Raw genomic sequence first — 20,793 nt, 5'->3', positions numbered from 1 at the left:
TCTCATCTGCCACGATCTCCCACCAGCGCCACACATTTACTTAGCCTTCACAGGCTCTGAACACATGCATTATAGGTAACAAGATAAACAGTGTGATGCCGGAAATTATGCCAACGCTTGCCCCTTGACATACAGGAAGCTAGTGCATTCTCCCCCTGTGAAGAATTTACATTGCCTCACTTTGTAGTGCCCTTCAGAGAACCTGGTGCCTTTCCGACCTGCACACAAGTGTGTAATTCTTTCCATCAGTGAACTCCTCTGTGTCATTTAGCCACTCTCAGGATGGCGGCTGCTTTCCCCACAGAGAGTCCGGCCCACATTATTAAGGCAAATGGCATAAAAAAAAAGGGCTAGGGCCAGTTAGCCATGGCTGTGCCTTGGAATTGAAAATAGCATCAGTCCCACGCAGGGGCTGGTAAACACAAAAAGGAGCCTGGGGCGCGTCACAGGATGGTTCCACCCTCCCCATTTCTACTCCAACGCTGTTTTTTCGAACAGCAGCCTGCCCCCCCCCCTCCTCACTCCAGCCCGCCGCAGACGAATAATATCATGGTCACATGGCGATGCATGTCGGAGTCTCCCATCAGAGCAGCGTGTTGCAGGGTTGTTACTGGGCTTGTTTAAAATCACCAGCGAGTCATGCAAGATGCATGTGGAAAGTGGTGGCAGAAAGAGGGTGAGCTGTGAGCGCGGGGCCTGGTGTGTAATGTGTCTTGGTGGAGAACTGTGCTAAACTAGCGCTCTGGGCAGGGACTTGTGAGGCACTTTGTATTTTGCTTGGGTATAGCACTCACAAGGAATATTAAAATTTATGGACCATGAGGGTTTGGGTTGCAAACACACATACATAAACAAGACTGGTGCACTCCCTGTGCTCAAAATGCAACAAACCCAAACTTTCAAATTGCTGTAAAATTCCAACAGATGCCCCACGCCTGGCAATGTAACTAGAGGAAATGAGATGCGCTTGCATGGAGGAGATGTTGTTAAATCTCTTTCTATTGAAAGGGCACATGAAAATACTGCTTGTCATGCTGAATATCCAGTAAGGCACTTTCTGAAGTTTTATTTGAACTTTAAACTTAGTGAGCCAAAAGCCACGGTCTGTAAAAGCAATGATGTTTGCGGGGTTCTCTAAAAAGCATTACAAGAATGATCTCTTCCCTGATAGGCTTAAGCTTATGAGATTGCATTTGGATTTTAAACTGCATGTTTAAATATCTGTAATAAAATTCATGTTTTGCTAGAAAAAAAAGAAAAACAGACAGATAGAAGCAGGAATGAAAATGAACTCTGGAAAGTGAAAAATGCATTAACGCGATCTCATCGCTGGCTACCGGCAAATTTAGGTGCATCTCGCTTGCAAACTGCAAAAAACCTCCAGTGAGTTTCAAGGAGGGCCCAAAGCACAACAGATGTTGCTTGATTTCTAAAATAATAGAGAAACTGGGCTGAATACCTTGACAGTGCAGACCGCGTGTACTCTTAGTACTGGAGAAGCGCCAGGGAAGAATTAGGTCAGCTCAAGTGCATTGTGCCTTGTGGAACTCCACGTTAAAAACAGCATCAGGGGAGAGAGGAGGGTTAGAGGTGGGTGGGGGGGTTGGGGTGACACACAGGTAGAAATTTCTGGAGCAGCACAACCAGTTTTTTTTCTTTTTTTTTTCTGTTGCTCTTGTATCATGGAAACATGAGCAGAAACGTTACACCCCTGAGTCCGGAGACTGCAGCCTAATTATTTTGAGCAATGAAAGGAAAAAGAAAAGGGGAATGAGATAGAGGGGGAAAAAAAATGCATGCGAATTGCAATTCTTTCATACAGCCTGCATACGGAGTGTCTAACCACGAGCCTGAAAAAATCCTTACGGCACAGTAAAACTGATTGTATCATCACCTTTTTTCCCCTTACAGGGTGCATTTGTACTACTCTTCACATCACCTCCTAAAAGGAGCATGTACTGCTGGAGTACACAGTGATGGGGGTGGGGGGAGTGCAGAGCAGGGATGAGAGGAAAGAGAAGGCACAGTCAATACCCATTTTTGCCAAGGCATCTTAGTGAAAAAGAGCAAAGAGACAAAAGGAGCAGATGGATGGAGATGGAGCTAATGCTGAAAGAGAGTCTGACAGGGAGCAACAAAAGCTGGAGGGTGTGAGCTACTGTGAGTGATGGAAAGAGTTGGGCAAAGATGGGGCATGAATTAGAGGCAGATATGGAAGGAGGGGAAGGAAGATGGAAGCTAAGTACAAGAAGGAGTGATTGGGGACAGGAAGCGTGGGCTTTGACAAAGGGTCAGACTGAGGGGAAGGGTACCTACCTACCTACCTCACTGCGCTCCGAAGCTGTTCCAGCCCTCATCTGAAGATGAACCAGCTTTCGCTGGGGCTGACCCCGGGTCAATTCTGAACTTTCAGTGTTAATCTGACGGTTTCCATCGTCCCCTCCCCCATATATTCCGGTCACGGTCTCAGATCTTCCTGCTTACGATGGATATCTGGCTCACACATGCTACGTATTCATTTACAGGAAGGTCTAGATTTTCACTCACGGACACACACACACACACTGAGATCCTTCCACCGCCAACATGACCTCGCTGCCCCGTCAGGACTATCGTGTTTGTCTGAATTAAATTGTCTCGCAAATGCAGCCTCGTTAGCAATGTTGGAAAAGAAGAAAAGATGAAACGTGGACTTGAAGATACAGAAAGTAAAATCGTGATTTTTTTCTCTGGGCATGATATTTAAATGACTTGGCAGTCGTCCATCAACACGAAAGTGGGTGTAAGCATATTGCAGATTGTGCTGAGCAATAATGTTTGCTTTTCCTTGTGAGTAGGCAACCTGAATGTATTTGGCAACTAAAGCTTTTTTTTGTTAGTGTTTGTTTTTTTTTCCAGTCAGACGTTGTTATGCCTCAGGCCATTCCCACTGTCTGGAAACAAAACAATTTCCATCACTTAGTTTTGTAATATCTTATCATCAGTGGTTGAAATCAAGAGCGAGATTAACTGTCAGACACTCATTACATCCATCTACCCTTACCCTGGCTACCACGTCCCTGCAGACTTCTCTGCGAGTCCCTCCAATATGGTGGTTTTTTTTTTTTTTTTTTTCTGGTGCTCTGTGTCCACTGGGACTGTCATCGCTGCTACAATAAACAGGATTAATCAGCGCTGGCATTGGACACTTTGGTCCAGATGACGCATGTAATTAAGGAGTAATTGGCATGTCATCTGTACATAAGGAAATATGACATGCGCAAGCCAGATGTTCTTGTTGTGCCGCCCCGCAAATAGGCAGTGCTCGAACGACTGTGTCCTCAAAGGCTTTTTGCAGGGAGATAACTTCTTTTTCACTGCTGACTCTCTCGCTTCTGTAACGTCTTTATTCACCCTGCAAACTCCCTCGCATTGTAATTCATTTCGCTTATTCACTTAGTTACATGCTAACACACTTAAACACTAATTTGCTAACTTATTCATTTATTTACATGCTAACCCACTTACTGCCTCTTGCATTCAGCAACTCGTTCATTTATCTACATCCAGGATGACACAGTTACTTTCTTGAGTATTCATTTATGCACATAGGAAGTCACTTGCGTTCTCGCTTGCTTAATTAAGAGGCCCCCTCTCTTTTCACCTCGCACAAAAAGATGAGGTTTATGCGGCTCGATATATACTGTGGCTTCACACAATGGGAGATGGCCAAGATGCCCTTTCATGTTTAGGGTCATGTCGGCTGCAACAATAGGTCTGAACTGCCCTTATCTCTCCTTGTAAAGGTGGAGCTCTGGGATAAGTAAGAGCCTGAGTTCATGGCTCATGTGGGAGATGTTAGGACGAACATAACTGAAGAGAGGGTTTTCTTATTGCCCTTGCACCTTATGTATTTCCTTGGTTGTTTGGGAAGTGATAAAAGAAGAAATCCACTGCCAGGTTCTGTAATGATACTCTATATAAGCTCTTGTGAAACATAGTAATGCTATTTCTCTGTTTATTAATACTTTATAGTTACTTTTGCATTGGCAATTGAAAGCAACATTAGGTTTGCCAGTTTGCATGGCTAAGTCACTATAAATTAAATTGTCTCAATATTTGGAGGACTGTGGTTCAGTCGGTAGAGCAGCCATCTATGATTTAAACATGTGCCAAAGCAAATTAATATTATTCTTTATACATTTCTAGGAGAGTTTTAAACTAACCAAACAAACTAAAGAAAGTGTCACTAAAACTAAGTTTTGGCTGAAGCTAGGTGTGGATTTAGTACCAGGAGGGGTAAGCTTGGCAGAGAGCAAAGTTAGCGATGCACTTGGCTGGTAACCTCAGATAGCTGCTGGCTAATTTGCAGTATGCCCCCAATCGCTACAGAAAGCCTAGAGCCATGCTGAGGGGAGCGGGGGTGGCCATAATGGCAAAGCAAATGGCTCATAGAGATATCCCAGTTGTTTTTCATCACATCAATTTCACGCCTGTGCCACCAGTTTTTCAAAAAAAATGTGACAAGATGGAGACAGGGAGGAAGAAGAGAAAATAGGGGAGAGAAAAAAAGGAGGGGATGAAGGAGATAGTGAAGAGGAAGCAAACAATGAGCTCAGTGATACAAAGGGCTGGCAATGTTAATCTCGAGGCCTGCTCCTGGTGCGAGTGATTGCTGTCATAGCTGTCTCTTTGAACAAACAAATGAGAATATCTCTACAGCTAATATCATCACTGACAATATTTCTCACACACTTCACACTTCACAATTTACTGATGCAACACAGGAGGGCTTGTGGCAATTCGCTTTACTCTTTTCCTGTATTTCTACACAGACCTATATTTGATTTTTAGTCCAAGACTTTGAAAAGAACCAACGTATAGTCTTTCTTTTAGTGCCGTTTATAGTTGGTCACGGTATTGTATCGCAGAGGCGAGTTCGGTTCTCCAGCATAAGCGTAATCAATATCATGGCATTCCTGTAAATTCCGAAAGGCGTAATCGCCAGGTTTTATCTGTGGAGCAAACATGTCTGTTTATACAACTCGAGATAGCATATATTTAACCTGACAATTGCTTTATGGTTTCTTGACCAAACACATTTTACAGCAGTTTGCATAATTCCCCCTCTTTTATCTGTTTGAAAACGAGGCGAGCCGTGTTGTTACGCAGCATTATGACTCCACAGTAAAGCGTCAACTGGTATAGCAGTACGTAAGATCTCTCCGACTGTGGGTGGCATAATTATAAAAGCGAACGCACCGTTGCAGTGGAAAAAACCTGCTTGAAAATATATTAAGTACTTAATTTTGCATAACTACAGGATATTTTGGGATTATATGTATAGAGTTGTCCACTGCGGATAAACGGCAGGACGTCCAGGCCTGTTAAAAACCCATCTCACCGTGCGCCTGATGGAGCTCTTCCTTGGGAAGGGAATAGTCAACAAGACTCCAACTCTTTGGACAATCTTCCATCCGATATAATTAATGACAGTGAATTTTTAATTACCCTGGAGCGGCAGTAGGCACTACAGCTTTTGTTTATTGAGCCCCACTGATACCCATATTAACAAAGTTAGGTTAATGATAGAGGTATTTTACTTAATAGCATTTTTATTACTCCCGCTAAGAATGAAGCAATTAATTAACAATGGGCGAATTAAGTTCCTCTCCTGTAATGGCCTACCAACACAGGACATCATTACCAATCGTCAAAATAATTCATAAAGCGCAGAGTCAGGTGGCAGCGTGGTGATGGGAAAAAATGAATATTCCCCAGCCAACGCTTGATTTTTCATTTTAGAATGGAATAAATTATGGATATGGTCTGTCATCGGACATGTTGGTGGTACTGCATGCAGATCGAGCCGCAGGATCAAAGACGCAGTGCGTTAAGTCACAGATTTGACATAGGTATCTGGGGAGACAAAAAAAAAAAAAAAAGAAAAAGAAAGAAAGTTTCTGTGCGCCGTACGAGCAGGTGAGTATTATTTGAATAGATAAAGCAGTGAATTAAAGATACACAGATAAATGAGAGAACAACCAAAAGGGAAAGGAGAGATGGAAAAGTGAGAGACAGAGGGGACTGAATGTTGAAGAAATGACATCGAATAATGGATAAAGACATATATGAAAGCGCATAATCTCTTAAGCTTGCATTTGAAGGTAATCTTCCATTATAGAATACTAGCTATTTCTTTGTGGAGGAGAAATGCAAAGACAGCAGAACAGATGGGGGGAACTATTGGTGTGACTTTGAATAGACGAAGGACTGAAAATGGCAAAAGGTGCAATTTCTCCGACGCCGGACTCGTGTGGTAAATTCTTTCATTTCCAAAAAAAAAGAACTACTAAAACAGTGGGCTGCTGAGAAATATAATCCTCCACCCCCATCCTCCCAACGCCCCAACACACACAAACACACACACATGCACTGTGCCCGAGTACACATGCAACAAAGAGGGAGAGATTAAAGCATTAATTCAGTGAGAGGGAATAGGATACTGGCATAAATTTAGAGTGAATGTTTGGGGTTATCTTCTGGTGCTGACTGCCGTTTCTACTCTCTGTACTCCATTGCACTCCACATGCAAATGTAAATCAGGGTCACACCCTGTATCCTGTAACATATCAGGCTGTAAACTTGTTTTTCTTTGATAAGCTCTGCGTATGTGTGTGTGTGTGTCTGTGTGTGTCTGTGTGTGTGTTTACAGCGACAACAGGTGCACTCTTGTGTGTGTGAACGTGGAAAAATACCAAACCGTTCATGTGCACTCTTTCTGTATGTGTGTATATTTGTGTGGGTGGGTGTGCCTGCGAACGTGAGTGTTTAAATCTCACGCCGCACATTTCAAGCTGCACCGTTTCACTTAAAAAAAAAAAAAGAAAAAGTACCAAATAGAGTCTTGTTTGTTTGCTTGTCATTGCTGGGTTGGGATGCACTATACTAGGCACACCAGCTTTTCTCCTGGCTTCGCACTGGATACCAGCTGGTGGGCACCGGGGCGCCGCGGAGTATCGTGCCAGTGTCACAAACGAAGAGGAAAGTGCGCCTCATCATATAGAAAAGTAGTCTGGCAGCCTCCAGTCCTCATTAAAAATGCACTAACGCTGAACGCTCCCATTAATCTAAGCACGCTGTATTTAGCGAGGGTAGCCTTGTGTACAGTCTATAAAACACCGCAATTAAAGCAGGTACTTTTGGCTTCATCAAGGCCCAGTCAAGCATTGTGGGCCAGAAATGTGTAAAAACTCCTCCGGCAGCCAAAGTCCTATATGAGAAGAGCAAGGATGCACGGTTGCCCATAGCACCAAGATAGATATGGAACTGGAAGACGACATGATTTAATCTTGCTCCTGCCTGATAATGGAAAGAAAATCTGTTAATGTTCATATCTACTGTGTGGCAGATAATCATCTTGGAGGTATCAGTTCTTATTTCATGACATCAGTCATCCTAATATAGACGGGAAAATGAGGATTTCAGGGCAGAAACATGGATGTCCTGACATAATAGTAATATGTAGACGTAAATGGCATAGTGGTAATATCAATAAATAAACATGTATGATCCCAGCAACCCAGGAGAGTAGTTGCTGCTTAATTATGCTATTTGCGTTGTATTATGTCGGTAACAGGTTTTTCAACGTGGTACAAGGTGGAGGATATTCAAGAACAGCATCTGTCATGGCATCATTAAGTCAGCTATATGAACTTCTTATTGCGAGGGTTCAAGGAGAAGCGCTAAGGCGCGCGCCGTCGAAACATGCTTTCAACTGCAACCCGAGTAGGTTACGACGTGGAGAGAGAGAGATCACATGTGTAGAGTCTTTGATGATTACTGGAAAGGACGGGGCCGAATAGCAAACATCGTCCCATCACATAGCAACAACTGTATGTTCTTAGATCTAAAGCTGAGACGGACATGTAGATGATCCTGGATTTGTGCCACCGTCTAGAGAACCACCTAACGAAAGACACGCACACACATACACATACATATTAAATATATATATATATATATATTTAAATCTGTTTTTGTTTAATATTAAGTTCAAAAACAGAGCAAGCAGCAGGGACCTGAAGTCAAAAAGTAGACTTTTTAACTGTATTAGCATATGTTTTTGGCCAAAACAAGCATTTGTTGGGCATTTTGTTATTAAAGCAGCACTTGGAGGTAGCAGGGATGGACATTGTTAGAGGATTGTTGTAGCATGTAACAGCGGTCATATTAGAATTACTTATATCCAATTATTTTTTCATGTGCATGCCAAGCCACGAGGGATAACAACATTAGCCACATAAATGGATAATGAGGCCACGCTCGTAATGAAAACATATATCGTCCGCAAAGTAGCATTAAAGTCCCGTGAGGAGAAAGAACAGATGCATCAGGAAGACAGACCCCCCCCAAACAAAGCGAAAATTACTCCAGAGGCTTCGGTCCATGCTGGAGCATCTCCCATTTAAACAGGTGTGAGTTACTGTGTCACTGTGTGTTCTTGTGAGCAATTTTGCGAGCAAGGCAGTCTCGGCTATGTAAAGCTGTCAACATTTCCATACCCTAATAATAATTACCCTCAGTTTACCCTCTGCCCCCACAGGCAGCTGGAGTAAACAGGCCAAGGATAAAACCACCTCCATGCTAAATGTGATTTCTCATCAGAAGATAAATCACTTTCTATATGTATGAGAGCTGTGGTGCTGCCAAGTGCAAGATAAGAAGTTGACCGAGTCCACTGTTGTTTACACGGCTCCTTTTTTTATGGATTTTATTAATAGTGGATCATGACCTTGAATAAGATTAGCGAGTCAGTAACACGAATTCACTAAGTTGCGTCCACTGATAAGAACACACCGCCGAATGGTTTCATAATAAATACTTCCCATGGATAATGAAACTAGGACATGATTATGTTCAACAGTGAAACTGTAAAGTCTAACTACTGTATAATGACTAATAGCAGTGTGATTTTAATGGCTGCTCCTGCCGCTGCCATGCACTAATTCAAAAATTATTGGCTCCTTTGCTTTCCTGAATAGAAATGTGTGCCATCAAATCTGGGAGCACTGAGCATGATAGTACTGTCAGGTAATTGAAGTGGCCAATTATGACCCGACTTATTATCAACTGACATTTCAACTCTTTTCATGGTTTAGGCATCAACAGACACTTCATCTGCTTTCAGCTTTTAAACTGTTATTTTAATTAGTATGAGTGGCTGAAACTGGAAACTAATCTATAGAGACTTTGAACCCTTCTAGTGCCTCAACTTAAAGCGGATGATGCTTCATTTAACATCTCGCGCGGTAACATTTTAAGACATTTCATTTTCTATACAGCGGGCAGGAGATGATGTCACACAATCCCAGAATACATCAGTCATATAGAAACTGCGCCATGTTGGCAGGAGTAATGACACTTAACTAATTCACCTGTGTGAAAATGTCATGACACATGCATGATGACTGCAACCAAAGGAAGGGTAGATGATGGTTATCATAAAAGCAAAATGTCTGAGGTGGTGCCTCGCAAAGTTAATTCCTTCAGAGATCTTGTGGTGAACTCTTCTTAAATCAAACATAGTTATAGCTTGTTACTTATTAACATGGTGATGAAATTATCTGTATCATGTACATCGCTGTTAAAACACATGTTGTCAGACACCTTCACAGATTTGGAAAATGTCAGCATGTACTGATTCCTTTGGTTTTCCCGTCTCTGTGACTCCAAAGAGAGGTGATAGAGGCACAGGCTGGGGCTACATGTCCGTAACGCTGTTTGTTCCTGTTTCTGTATTTCTGAAAAACACTCCAGGGGCTTTGTAAAGGTCAGAAATGTTTAATGCGTTGGGTTTTGCAACACACCGTTCACTGTATTTGGAATTAAAGTGTGCAATAAACTCTGGCAATTTGAAATCCACACTAGCGCCGCGCATTGTCCCTTGCGCTGATCCTGCCAACATGGGGGAATCAATACAACTGGTTATGTGATGTATGAGAAATAGACTTTTCATACATGACCACTGTGCAATATTTAAGTATCTAATAATAACATGAAGGGAAAAGTTAAATGATCTTGTAGCTTGGCCAGGTGTGACATCACCCTGCCATACAATTTAGCAAAGTTGATAAATTACCGTACGGAGTTCTGCTATGTTACAGATTCTGCATTTGGGAATTGAGGTCTGGAAGCATTTGTTGAGGTGTGAAAAAGACAAAACATTTATCTATGTGTTATTCACTGTTATGTTTTCCGGCACTACATCTCCATTGGGACTGCCAAGCTGAAAACCACAACTGTTCCTCGACCACTTTCACATTCACTTGGCCCAGACTGGGGCAAGGCAATTTGGCTCTCAGACCATCTATACAGTGCCTTGTCTGGGAATGGATTTAGTGATTCTGATCTTTTTTTTTTGTGCCTACATTCTTTGTCTCCATTGTGAAGACTCAGGGAAAGAGAGAGAGAGAGGAAGAAAAAAAAAAAAAACAAGTTTGACCGAAGCTCAGTCAATTATCTCCCAGGTGTTTGACTGAAGTGATTGTAAGCGATCGCGGCAGTTCCCACGAGCCCTGGACTGAGACGGGCTGGAATTAGCCAGGAACAAAACCCAATTCAGCAGAAGTGAAGAAACAGCAGTTTTGAATAAAACCAGGCAGAGAATGCACAAGAAAAGACTCCCTGCAGAAGATAAAGTTGAATCTTGGCCCCCTTTTTTTTTTTTCCTCCATTCCCCTGTTACACACAGCCTATCATATAGCCTGGTCTTTTAAACAAACTGTGGGGCTGGAATTGTGTCTGTGGTTCTTCCAATACCTTATTGTGTGGAGGTTAATTACTGGCGAGGAATGAGAAAATTACATTCTCAAAATAAAGTATTATGATTGGCCCTTCTGCTGGCTATTTTAAATCATGCATGGTCTTTGTGTAAGATAGCTTGGAAAACCAGATTTTTAGACTTGTTCGATATCAAGTAACCTTGTTTCAAGTCCTCTATTAAAGCAACTATTCTGACTTGCAAATTACCTTTCTTTCCCAGGCCCCAAACACCATTTCCTCACGAAGATTAAGTTATAGCCCGTACTTGAGTGCACACGGTGTTGTAATAACACAGGACACTTTTGTATTGATAGCAGTGAATTTTCCTTGTGTCTTTTCACATTTCTAACGGAGGGAATTCAGTCATGCCGAAGACCAGCATTACTGTACAGGAGAGGATATTGTGGAGATTTACATTTATGCCAGTGGATGTAGCCGGAGCTAACTGCTGCAGGAGACCCCGAAGAAGGACAAAGGTTAACTGGGCAGGGGCTTTAACTCAGCTTCAGTGAAGAGTCTGTGCAGCAGCTTGCTTAGGTTTGCATGAATCTCATAGTGGGAGACCCCGGTTCCCAGGCAATGATGTGCATTTTCCTCCCTGCTGGAATCTTATTTACTCTCGCCTTCCACATGAGATGGCCACGTCAAGCATGGTTTGCGTCCGCTGCGCTTTCGCTCAGCTGCTCATGCTGCATACCAGCTCACACACATCAGGGCTAATAAACATGAAGCCCCGGAGAAGGCGGCCTCTTCGGGCGCAGCGAGGCTGGAGGTTTGCCGAACTGGCAACTTTGGAGTCAAAGAACACGTCACGTGCAAGTTGGCGTTGCTTTGGACTCTGATGAGCATGTCATCACAAACTGGGAGATGACGCCAAGGGTACTAGACATGTTTAACATCAAAACAACACCCCAGACCCCGCCAGCAAATACAAATAATGTATTTTGGCACCCACTGCTCTATTTATAACTTTTAGCTCTTGACTTGCCTTACATTCATAACAATCCATCTCTATACTTCTTACTGGTCTTACTGACCAAAAATGTCTGCATGTTTGTGTATCCATAGGTGATATCACTGAAAATATGTCTGAAAGTTCAGTCATGGCTGCTGGACTTGTTAGGTTTCTTGTTAGGAATTGGTTAGAACATTCAAGGACAACGGTAACCCTAACCCTAACTGTGACTCGACTTCCTTATAGCCTCACCTGGACAACTATGAATCGAAGCAGTTGTACTAAAGAAAAGTACCCTGAAAGAACGGCTTCCTCTTTCCTGAATCCGATTTCAAGGTGGTCTCACACTGAGCTGTGGAGAATCCTCTACAACAGAGGGAATGAGGGTGATGAAAGGTCCATATGTCCCAGACAAACACCTTCATGGGGTGGAGAGAATCCTGTGAAAAATAAATGCCTGGGCCCCGGCAACACCTCAGGTTGTTGATGGAGTGTGACATCCTGCAAGAAACAAATCTCCTAATGACCCTCTCACATGCAAACAAGTCTTATCAAGCTCATTTGCAGTGTCACCCCCCTGTCCTCAGTTTTAGATATCTTACTGTCTGATGCTGCCACAGCATGTGACTTCTGTGCATGTTTTTATTAATATATGTGAGCACAGTTTGCATGTGTGTGGTCTGTGATGTGGATACATTTCAGATTCGGTTTTTATGGTGTAAAGTTTTTTTTTTTGTTCATGCTATTATGTACAAGATAAAAAGTTGCTTTATGCTAGATCACATGACAAGTACACATCAGCATTTTGGCATCAGTGTGGGTTTATTCATGTTTATTTTTGGTCATTTTGCAGATGCCTTTATCCAAAGTGGCTTACAAGGCGGGTGCAAAACAGCAAGGTCACTATGTGTATATTAAAGTGTGGTTAATGATAATTTCATACTTTCAGTAACACCTGTGATAATGCACAGGGACATCTGACTGTGATGACTTTAGAACGCTGTTGCTAGCTCGCTGACATCTATGAACTGACGGCAACTCCCACACCTCACAACATGTTGATAATAACACTGAACTATAGCTGCACCTAACAGTGGTCCAGTACTGCATATGGCAAACGATGATGTAGCTGCACAGTTACACTTGCTGCAAATTCAATGCAACTTCAACAAATACTGAGCTAATATAAGCAATGCGACAATGGCTGAACTTGACCTGTATGAAAGTAAAAAGACAAGTAAGGTTGCAGTTATTTGAATTATCACATACAATTTTGTTTACTCTGTATCTGTGTCTGACTTTACAGCCTTCACTGAAATAATAGACATCCCATAATACTCAAGACTTATATTATAAGTTGTACTGGCCAACGTAAACACAGTAAATCAGATGACACTGAAGTCGGCAGAGAAATATCAAATTCAGTTAGAGGTGAAAATGAAATTTTGGCAGCAATTCTGTTTTATTTCTCTGTGCTGTGTCTCTCCTCGTCTTTCATGGGAAACTCCTTCACACAGGCGCTACTAAAAACAGACAATATTAACAACTTCTCTCCGACAACAAATGGACAGACTGATCGAACCCAAATTAATCTTGAATCGCCGCAGTCCCACGGGATTTGTCTCGGAAACTGTAGCCCAGTTACAAGACCGGAACAAAAAACAGAGGCATTAAATAAGTAATAAGTGTTATAATACACAGTGGGAGAGACAGACGCCGGGGCGTGTCAGCAAACATGATAGATTGACAGAGATGTCACTGACTGAAGCTCACGGCTTTCACCGACATACCCAAAAACCTGTTTGTAACGTCTTATTTTCAGCATGTACTCCGGGGCCACTTCCGTGTGTCTTAGAAGACTGCGCTTTGCAGCCACACTAGCATGAACCCCCTGGTGGATGGGGGAGCCCTCTGATCTGGCTGCTCACGCTCAGATCCATACTCTGGGGATCACGGATAAAGGACCTATTTCTCTTCTCAAACCTGCTTTTTCTCTCCTCTGTTTCCTTCCCCCTTCCTCGGCAGCTACCAACAACTTGTGTTTTAACAACTGTCTGCCTCCACCACTTACTCGCTTTTAAACTCCTTCCTTTTTTCACTCCTCCTCTTCCACTTCCCCTTCCTTTCCATCCGTCTTCCCGTTTTCCTTTCTGCTGCCAGTGGTTGAGTGCAGCCGAGGCTTTTGTGTACAGAGTGGCTCTTTATTGAGTGTCATGCTGGCCGTTAATTGCTGTTTAGTAGTTATCGCCCTGCCACACCAGGTCCATTAATTAGGCTTAATAGTCGAAGAAGCTACTTTTAAGGATTCACTCGTACATCAATGAGGCCGCAGTTATGAGCTGCCACTTGTGCGCATGTGACTTCCGTGCTTGTTTTTATTAATATACGTGAGCGCGGTTGTGTATTATTTGCATGTCTGTGGGCTCAGCTAATCAGAGGAAGCCAATTATTACTGACATGTCTGTGGTTTATCTAGTCAGTGATGTGGCAGGTGAACAATGGTTCCAGGAACAATGAATGGGGGAGTAGTGTCTACCGAGATTACAAACATCTCAAGGAGCTGTGAGAGCCTGCAGGGATGTCAGATCACCATATTGTAGAGCTAATGAGATGGTAAGACACAGTTCACAAAGGTGTTGTAATATATATATATATATATATATATATACACACACACACATATATATATACTGTATATATATATATATATTTTTTTTTTTTCAGCAGGGGTCATACTGACGTGACAGACACACAAAGACAAGGTCTTCCGAATTAACCTACCTCATCAAGAAAATAAGCCAGGATTTTCTACTACAGACAGATTTTCAAATGTTGCTCAGACAGGAAAAAACAGCATTGTCAAGTTACGTCTCTAGATATGGTGTTTTGTTGCTATTTCGACTCAGTATAATCTTGGCGTAAACATGTCAGTTTCTCAACATGTACAAGTAATGTGTCCTTTTAAATTCCCATTAAAAAGCCACAGGCTCATTTTCTGTGAGAAGCTCCAGCGAAATAAACTCCAAATATTTGTGCATGGCATCAAAAGGGGCTTACATCACAGACAGCACGTCCTCAAACAAATATTGGCGAAAATGTTGGGGAGGGATTTTGTTAATTGATGCTGTCCTCTTCCCCTTTTAATCACATAAGCCCTGGATGAATCTTAGTTTAATTCGCTGATAGAATACCTCTTTTTCCAGCCTTCCTCCAAGCTCATGCTGAAAGCTGAAGGGATCAGGCCTAATCCAAACTTCCCCCTCCCCAAGGCCTCCCCAACATCCCATGGCTGGTCAAGTCTGGCCTGCCTAGAAGAACAGAGGGGGAACAGGAAAACTGGCAGGCAGAGGTGGGGGACTGTTTGTCGGACCTGGTTATTCCGCTCCGTGGATCCCATCAGGCGAGTTGTGACATGTCTCGTCCGAGGCCACGTCCCACCTGAACGCCGTGCAGGGGGCTGGACTCGGCGAAGGGGAAGAGTGTGTATAACTGTCTCATCTGGTCACATTCAGTTGCATCCCCGGAGAAGCTTGTTATATGAAGTCTGACTGTGCCAAAGTCTCCCTTTATTTTTTTTTTTTAGTGGTCAGCCTCGGCAATGTTTTATCAAATATTCCTCTTGTTTGCTTCAAATGTTAAATTAAAATGGTTCAAACGAAGATAATCTTATCACCCCGAAGGCTTATAGCTGAAGCTCAATTTCCCTTACTCCACCAATTTCCATATTTTCTTATCTTCATTCAACATCTTTTTTTTTTGGTCTCTGACTCTCCATTTATTAAACTGTGTACCTTTTCCATTTAGAAACACTCGACGTATTTATAGCCTTGAATATGAATATGTCAACTTAAATGGAGCCATTATGGCAATCAATATCTCTCTTTTCATTTGGACCACTTCTCCGAGTCCTCTAAGCTCCAGTGAAGCTCTGATTCAAGCAGGGAAAAGCTGCACGTGTCAGTGTTTCCATTATTAATTGTTTTATGGCTAGCAGTAGGTCCATCACTGCTTTTGAATGTCCCAAGATCCTCAGGGGAAGAAAAAAAGAGATCCACCCCATTAAAAAGCTTCATCTGCTTGGCATCTCGACTTGCACCCCCGCCAGTCGATGAATTTGTACATATACATAGCATGGAATAAATTTAAGGCCACATGTTGGGGTTTGTTATTAATGTGATAACGAGTGGGTGAAGCAGCATCTCAGTGAAGACAAGAAAGGGAGTAGAGGTGGTAATTTTTGCATTGGAGTGTGGATCTGCACTGCTTTGTGTTCTGACAAACATGCAACCGGTGGGCATACCGGACAGTTTAAATGCATCTATCTTTGTCACATATGTGCGCATGTCTGTTACCATATGTGCTCATATCTGTCCTTTCCTTAGTAACAAACACAAGGTCTATTGTCCCCCATGTTTCACATTCCCTAACTTCCCTAGTTTGACCTCTCTGCCCTGGGTCCAGCTGTCGGAGTTCTTGTTCCACTTGGTATTTTTCTGTTCTGTGTAATAATCTTTCTTTATCATCCGGAAGTTGTTTGTTGATTTCATCTGCTACTTTGTAGTAGTGACCAGTCAGATTGCACTTTGGAAAATTATATTAGTATGATGATTTATCTGCACAGTCAAAACATTTTTTATTTCTATATAGGTTCAATTTCAAGATCAAATTAGTCTATTTTTACTTTATTTAACCTATTTACTGTCTGACCTGAGGTGATAGCATGCAACACTGCTCAAACTAACATTATAAAAAAACAACATATGTTCCCAAACACCACTTTTCTTTACATTTTGTTCTCTTTTAAGAAAGCAGATTTATTTTCCATCCAACACGTTTGAGTGTTGATCCAATTTCGCAGTCAGTATAGCTGATTGCAGGTGTTGTTTTAAAGCTATAATGATTTTGTCAGACGACAATGTGTTCCTGAAGTGTTGATTTGACAAGGAGTGCTGTTCGCCTGGTTAACAAGTAGCAGTCATTTCAACTTACTGTGTTCTAGCAACAGAAGCAAAAGACATCACATCAGTTGTGGGCTTTGACAGTATTAAATGAAGAGTTTAACACTTTGAGATCTATGACTTGCCAAGTGCGAGATTATATTTTATGTCTAAATGGTTCATTTAAAAAGCCTAAGAGATGGGTCGCAGATTCACAGGAATAACAAATGTTAAGTATAATGGGATCAGGCATTTACAGATTTAGATGTAATAGTGTTGAAACGGTCTACAGTACAGCTTTAGATCTACTAAGTTGTGGGTTTGTGTTCATTTTTTGATGGGATATAAGGTAAATATGAGTGACTGCCTGTGTGGCAGGTCAAGCCTGCAAATTAGCCACAGTAGCATGTCTCTCAGTAAGCACACGTAATGTGAACATCACTTAGCAGCATTCACCAGTGTCAGGAGGCAGGTTAGCATTCTGCGACTTTGATACCGTTATCGCAAAGTCCATATTCGTTTGTCCACATGACTCCGCAGACAAACTGAGTCAGGCGTGTGAGAGTGTGTGTGTTCCATACTTAAAGGATATGTCTGGGTTTGTGTGTGTGTGTGTGTGTGAGTGAAAGAGAGAGAGGGAGATACTAAATGCGTTAGAATAGAAAGGGTTCAAGTTGACAAACTGCAGACGCCAACATTACCAGTGTGGGAGAGCGAGAGACAGAGAGGGGGGCCTTGGGCAGAAAGGGTGGGGGGGGAGAGGAAAAGGTGGGGGTGAAGCAGAGGGGAGGGGTCTAAATCTGTGAGAAAACGTCTAATCCCTGGATTGCTGAAGCCTCGGAAATCCTGGAAATAGATTAGGAGCTTCGCTGGCCCAGCCGCCTTTAATAAGAAGGCCCATTTGGTTCCAAAGTCATGGCACAGCACTTGCATAATGTGCAGAGCCGCCACTTCTTGTAATTATCGTTTCCCCCTATTTGGAAAATGATTCAATAAACACTGATCCGCGGTGTCCCGCGCATACTGACAAGCCGCGGATGGAACACGCAAGAAGCCCTGGTACATGTGCGACACCCCTCTTCGGCCCCCCGGCCACTAATCCAAATACAGGATGAGGGGTGCGCTAATCGAATGAGGACTGACCGTATCGACGGGAGAATCTTTGTGCAGTTTCTCTCGAGCCGGGTGGCCACTGAGCCGAAGAGGCTCCCGACACATTTAGAAAGGTTGACCATCAGATAAGAGAAAGTTCCAACAGTACGCCCCTGACTTTATCTGTTTTCACACATCAGCAAACTTTACTGATGTTTTCCTTTTTCTTCTCCAACACTGTTGTCTCCGATATCTTTTTTTTTTTTAGAAGGAGGGAGCTCTGAGGGCTGTGTGTGTGTGTGTCGGGGGGAGGATAAGTCATCTATTTGCTTATCCTAAGACTGCATTTTCTCTACCGCATTGGCTCTGGTGTGTAAAATTGTGAACTTTCTCTAAGCCCAGAGCTTCAGACTGGTGTTGAAATAAGAATTTGGGTTTGCAAAACATAAAAAAGTGGCAGAATTGATAGTTAGCACACAGTTGTAATAAGTGCATTTACATAAAACATGACCTGGGTGCTCGGAAAAACCTTCAAAGGGTAGGAGCCCAATAAATAACTTCACCTTTCATCATCTTTGACATGAGGATGTGAAGTGATTGTTTTTAACTTTATGTCCTAGTGGTCAGAAACACAGGACAAACAATTAAAGTCACAATTGAACAGCTGTTATTTACTTGTCAGCCATGTAACTTTAACTTCAACAGCTAGTTTCAGTATTTCCAAATGACCCCATTACCAGACACTGAGTCTTCAGATGCTTGTCAGTCTAAAGCTCCTTATCACTAGCTATCCATTCTCATCTATTGGCACATCTGAAGCTCCAGTGGACAAGACTCCGCTGCCATAATGGACATGTCAAAATGACAAATATCAGCGCTCCTTTCCCTCAATCAATTAAGACAACTATTCAATGAGGGACTATCGATGACAGAATCCATGATCCGGGGTCCTTTAAAGAAGTCTGAGATTTCACTCCAATATAAATAACTGCCTTCCTTCTGTTTTGCTCTCCTGGCTTTGTGCTGTCGCTTTCTTTTTTGCCAAAATGAGGGTAATGTGCTACGAAAGGTATCCCAGATTTCACACCTTCTGGGGCCCTGAGAGATGGAGCGACCAGCTGTCCATATCACAGCACCCGTGTTCCTGGCTACCCCCAGCCAGAGAACCACAGGCAGCCAGAGAGAGGGATATGGAGTGAAAGAGAATAAGCAGGGGGAGCCAAGAAGAAATAAAACAAGATAACCAAATGGATTTAGCTTGGTACTACAAAACCTCCTTTAAAAGTCAGTTTACCTACATAGACTGTGACAATGTGTGTGCATCCATGTGGATTTAAATGTACAGCCAGGTCACATCACCAAGTTATGGAAAGTGAAACTTTCTTCTTGTTCTTCAAGCACAACACACACACACACACACACACACACACACTGAGAGAAGAGGCTGAGATGAGCCAGGACTGCAAAATGCCAGGAAAAAAAAAAACAGTGACCTAAGCATCCTGGAAAGAGCGTTAAATCTGGCAATATCATGGATCACAACAACTCTGGCCCAGCTTGCAACCATTCTGTGACAATGTCCTCGCTCAAAAAACTGTCTAAAGTAAGATATCCTTTCACTTTCTCTGAGAAACTGCCCATAAAGCCCCCCCCCCCCACCCGCACCCAAACACCAATCTCAAATGCAGGTGCCATAACACTAGTGTGGTGTACTGCTCTAGGGCACAATTTTCCATAGACTTGCTCTATATTGCCATCTGAGAGAGCCGGATCAAAATGGCATGGTTTCAGCTGGGAACCCAGAATAGCATTGTTGAAATAATCATAGCTGGAGTTTGGTTTTCACCTGGCTATTGTATTCATGTCACATTGTCGCTGCGTTTGCGGCTTTAAATCTCACCTAGTTGCAGAAACCTTCCATGTGTACGGGTTGCCATATCTAATACAATATAATGTAAACCGTCTTACAATATAGGAAAGACAATGAGCTTGATTGAGATCCACAGCTGCATTGCCTTTAAGATTACTGTAAAATCTTTTGCGTGCATCTTACACAACTGACACCCTTGATTCTGTTTCAATCAAATCCCCTCAGAATATTATGAAATGTGTCCAACTCCAAGCATAATTTCTGTTTGTGTGTCAAATGTTGTCTCACTGGCTTCTAGCGAGACTCCACTGTTCTGGTTGTGACTTCATACTCTCTGTACTGTTAGTTAAGTGTTATCATCCTTTTTTTCGAGGTAAATCTCAGGGATAAAAGTGAATAAACATATTTCCCCAAATTGCTAAAGCATACTTGAAATGTTGAACAACTCTCGTTTGCATTCTTTGCGCCACCCTGTTGACTAAATCAATCGAGCTCGATAAGATAACAGAATTCAAGAGGACGATCAAATGCGTCACCTAATGATGGCAAACAAGTGTCAGTGTCCAGATTTCGCCGACCCAGAACATTTGCATCACATTTCAATTGCTAAAAAGCTATTTGGTCACAAACCGTTACGTATATAAGCACACAGAACAACCGCACAAAGGGTCACTTGACGAAATAGATTTCAAAATAAGAGCATCCAAAGTCTTCTTTGAGCATTAATAATCACAAATGCTTTTTTTTTTAATGGAGATTTCAGTGTGGATGCTGAGGTCACTGGAGGTAGTAGCCCTAAAAGTTTTCAGCCGGAGGGGAGCAGGGCCACGTATTGATTGAGGAGTGTTCATTGGACTATAACAGTGAATGATTGACTGCATGCTAATCCCGCCCATGAGTGTGGTTCAGTAGCTTCATTTTACCCCTCACTGCTTTCTGCTGGTGATCATTTATGCTTCATTTCTGACAACACATTTTCTATGTGAGAAAATGAGGGGGGGGGGGGGGAGAAAAAAAAGGGCGAAAAACCTATTTGCTGCACTTTAAATCAGGAGGATTAAGTGTGTAAGTGAGTGAGGGAGTAAGAAAGAGAGAGAAAGAGTACAAAGCTCTTCCCAATCACAAGTGCCAGAAAT

Source organism: Anabas testudineus, chromosome 18 (genome assembly GCF_900324465.2).
Source record: "Anabas testudineus chromosome 18, fAnaTes1.2, whole genome shotgun sequence".
Lineage (NCBI taxonomy): Eukaryota > Metazoa > Chordata > Actinopteri > Anabantiformes > Anabantidae > Anabas > Anabas testudineus.
Note: the sequence above shows the minus strand (reverse complement) of the source record.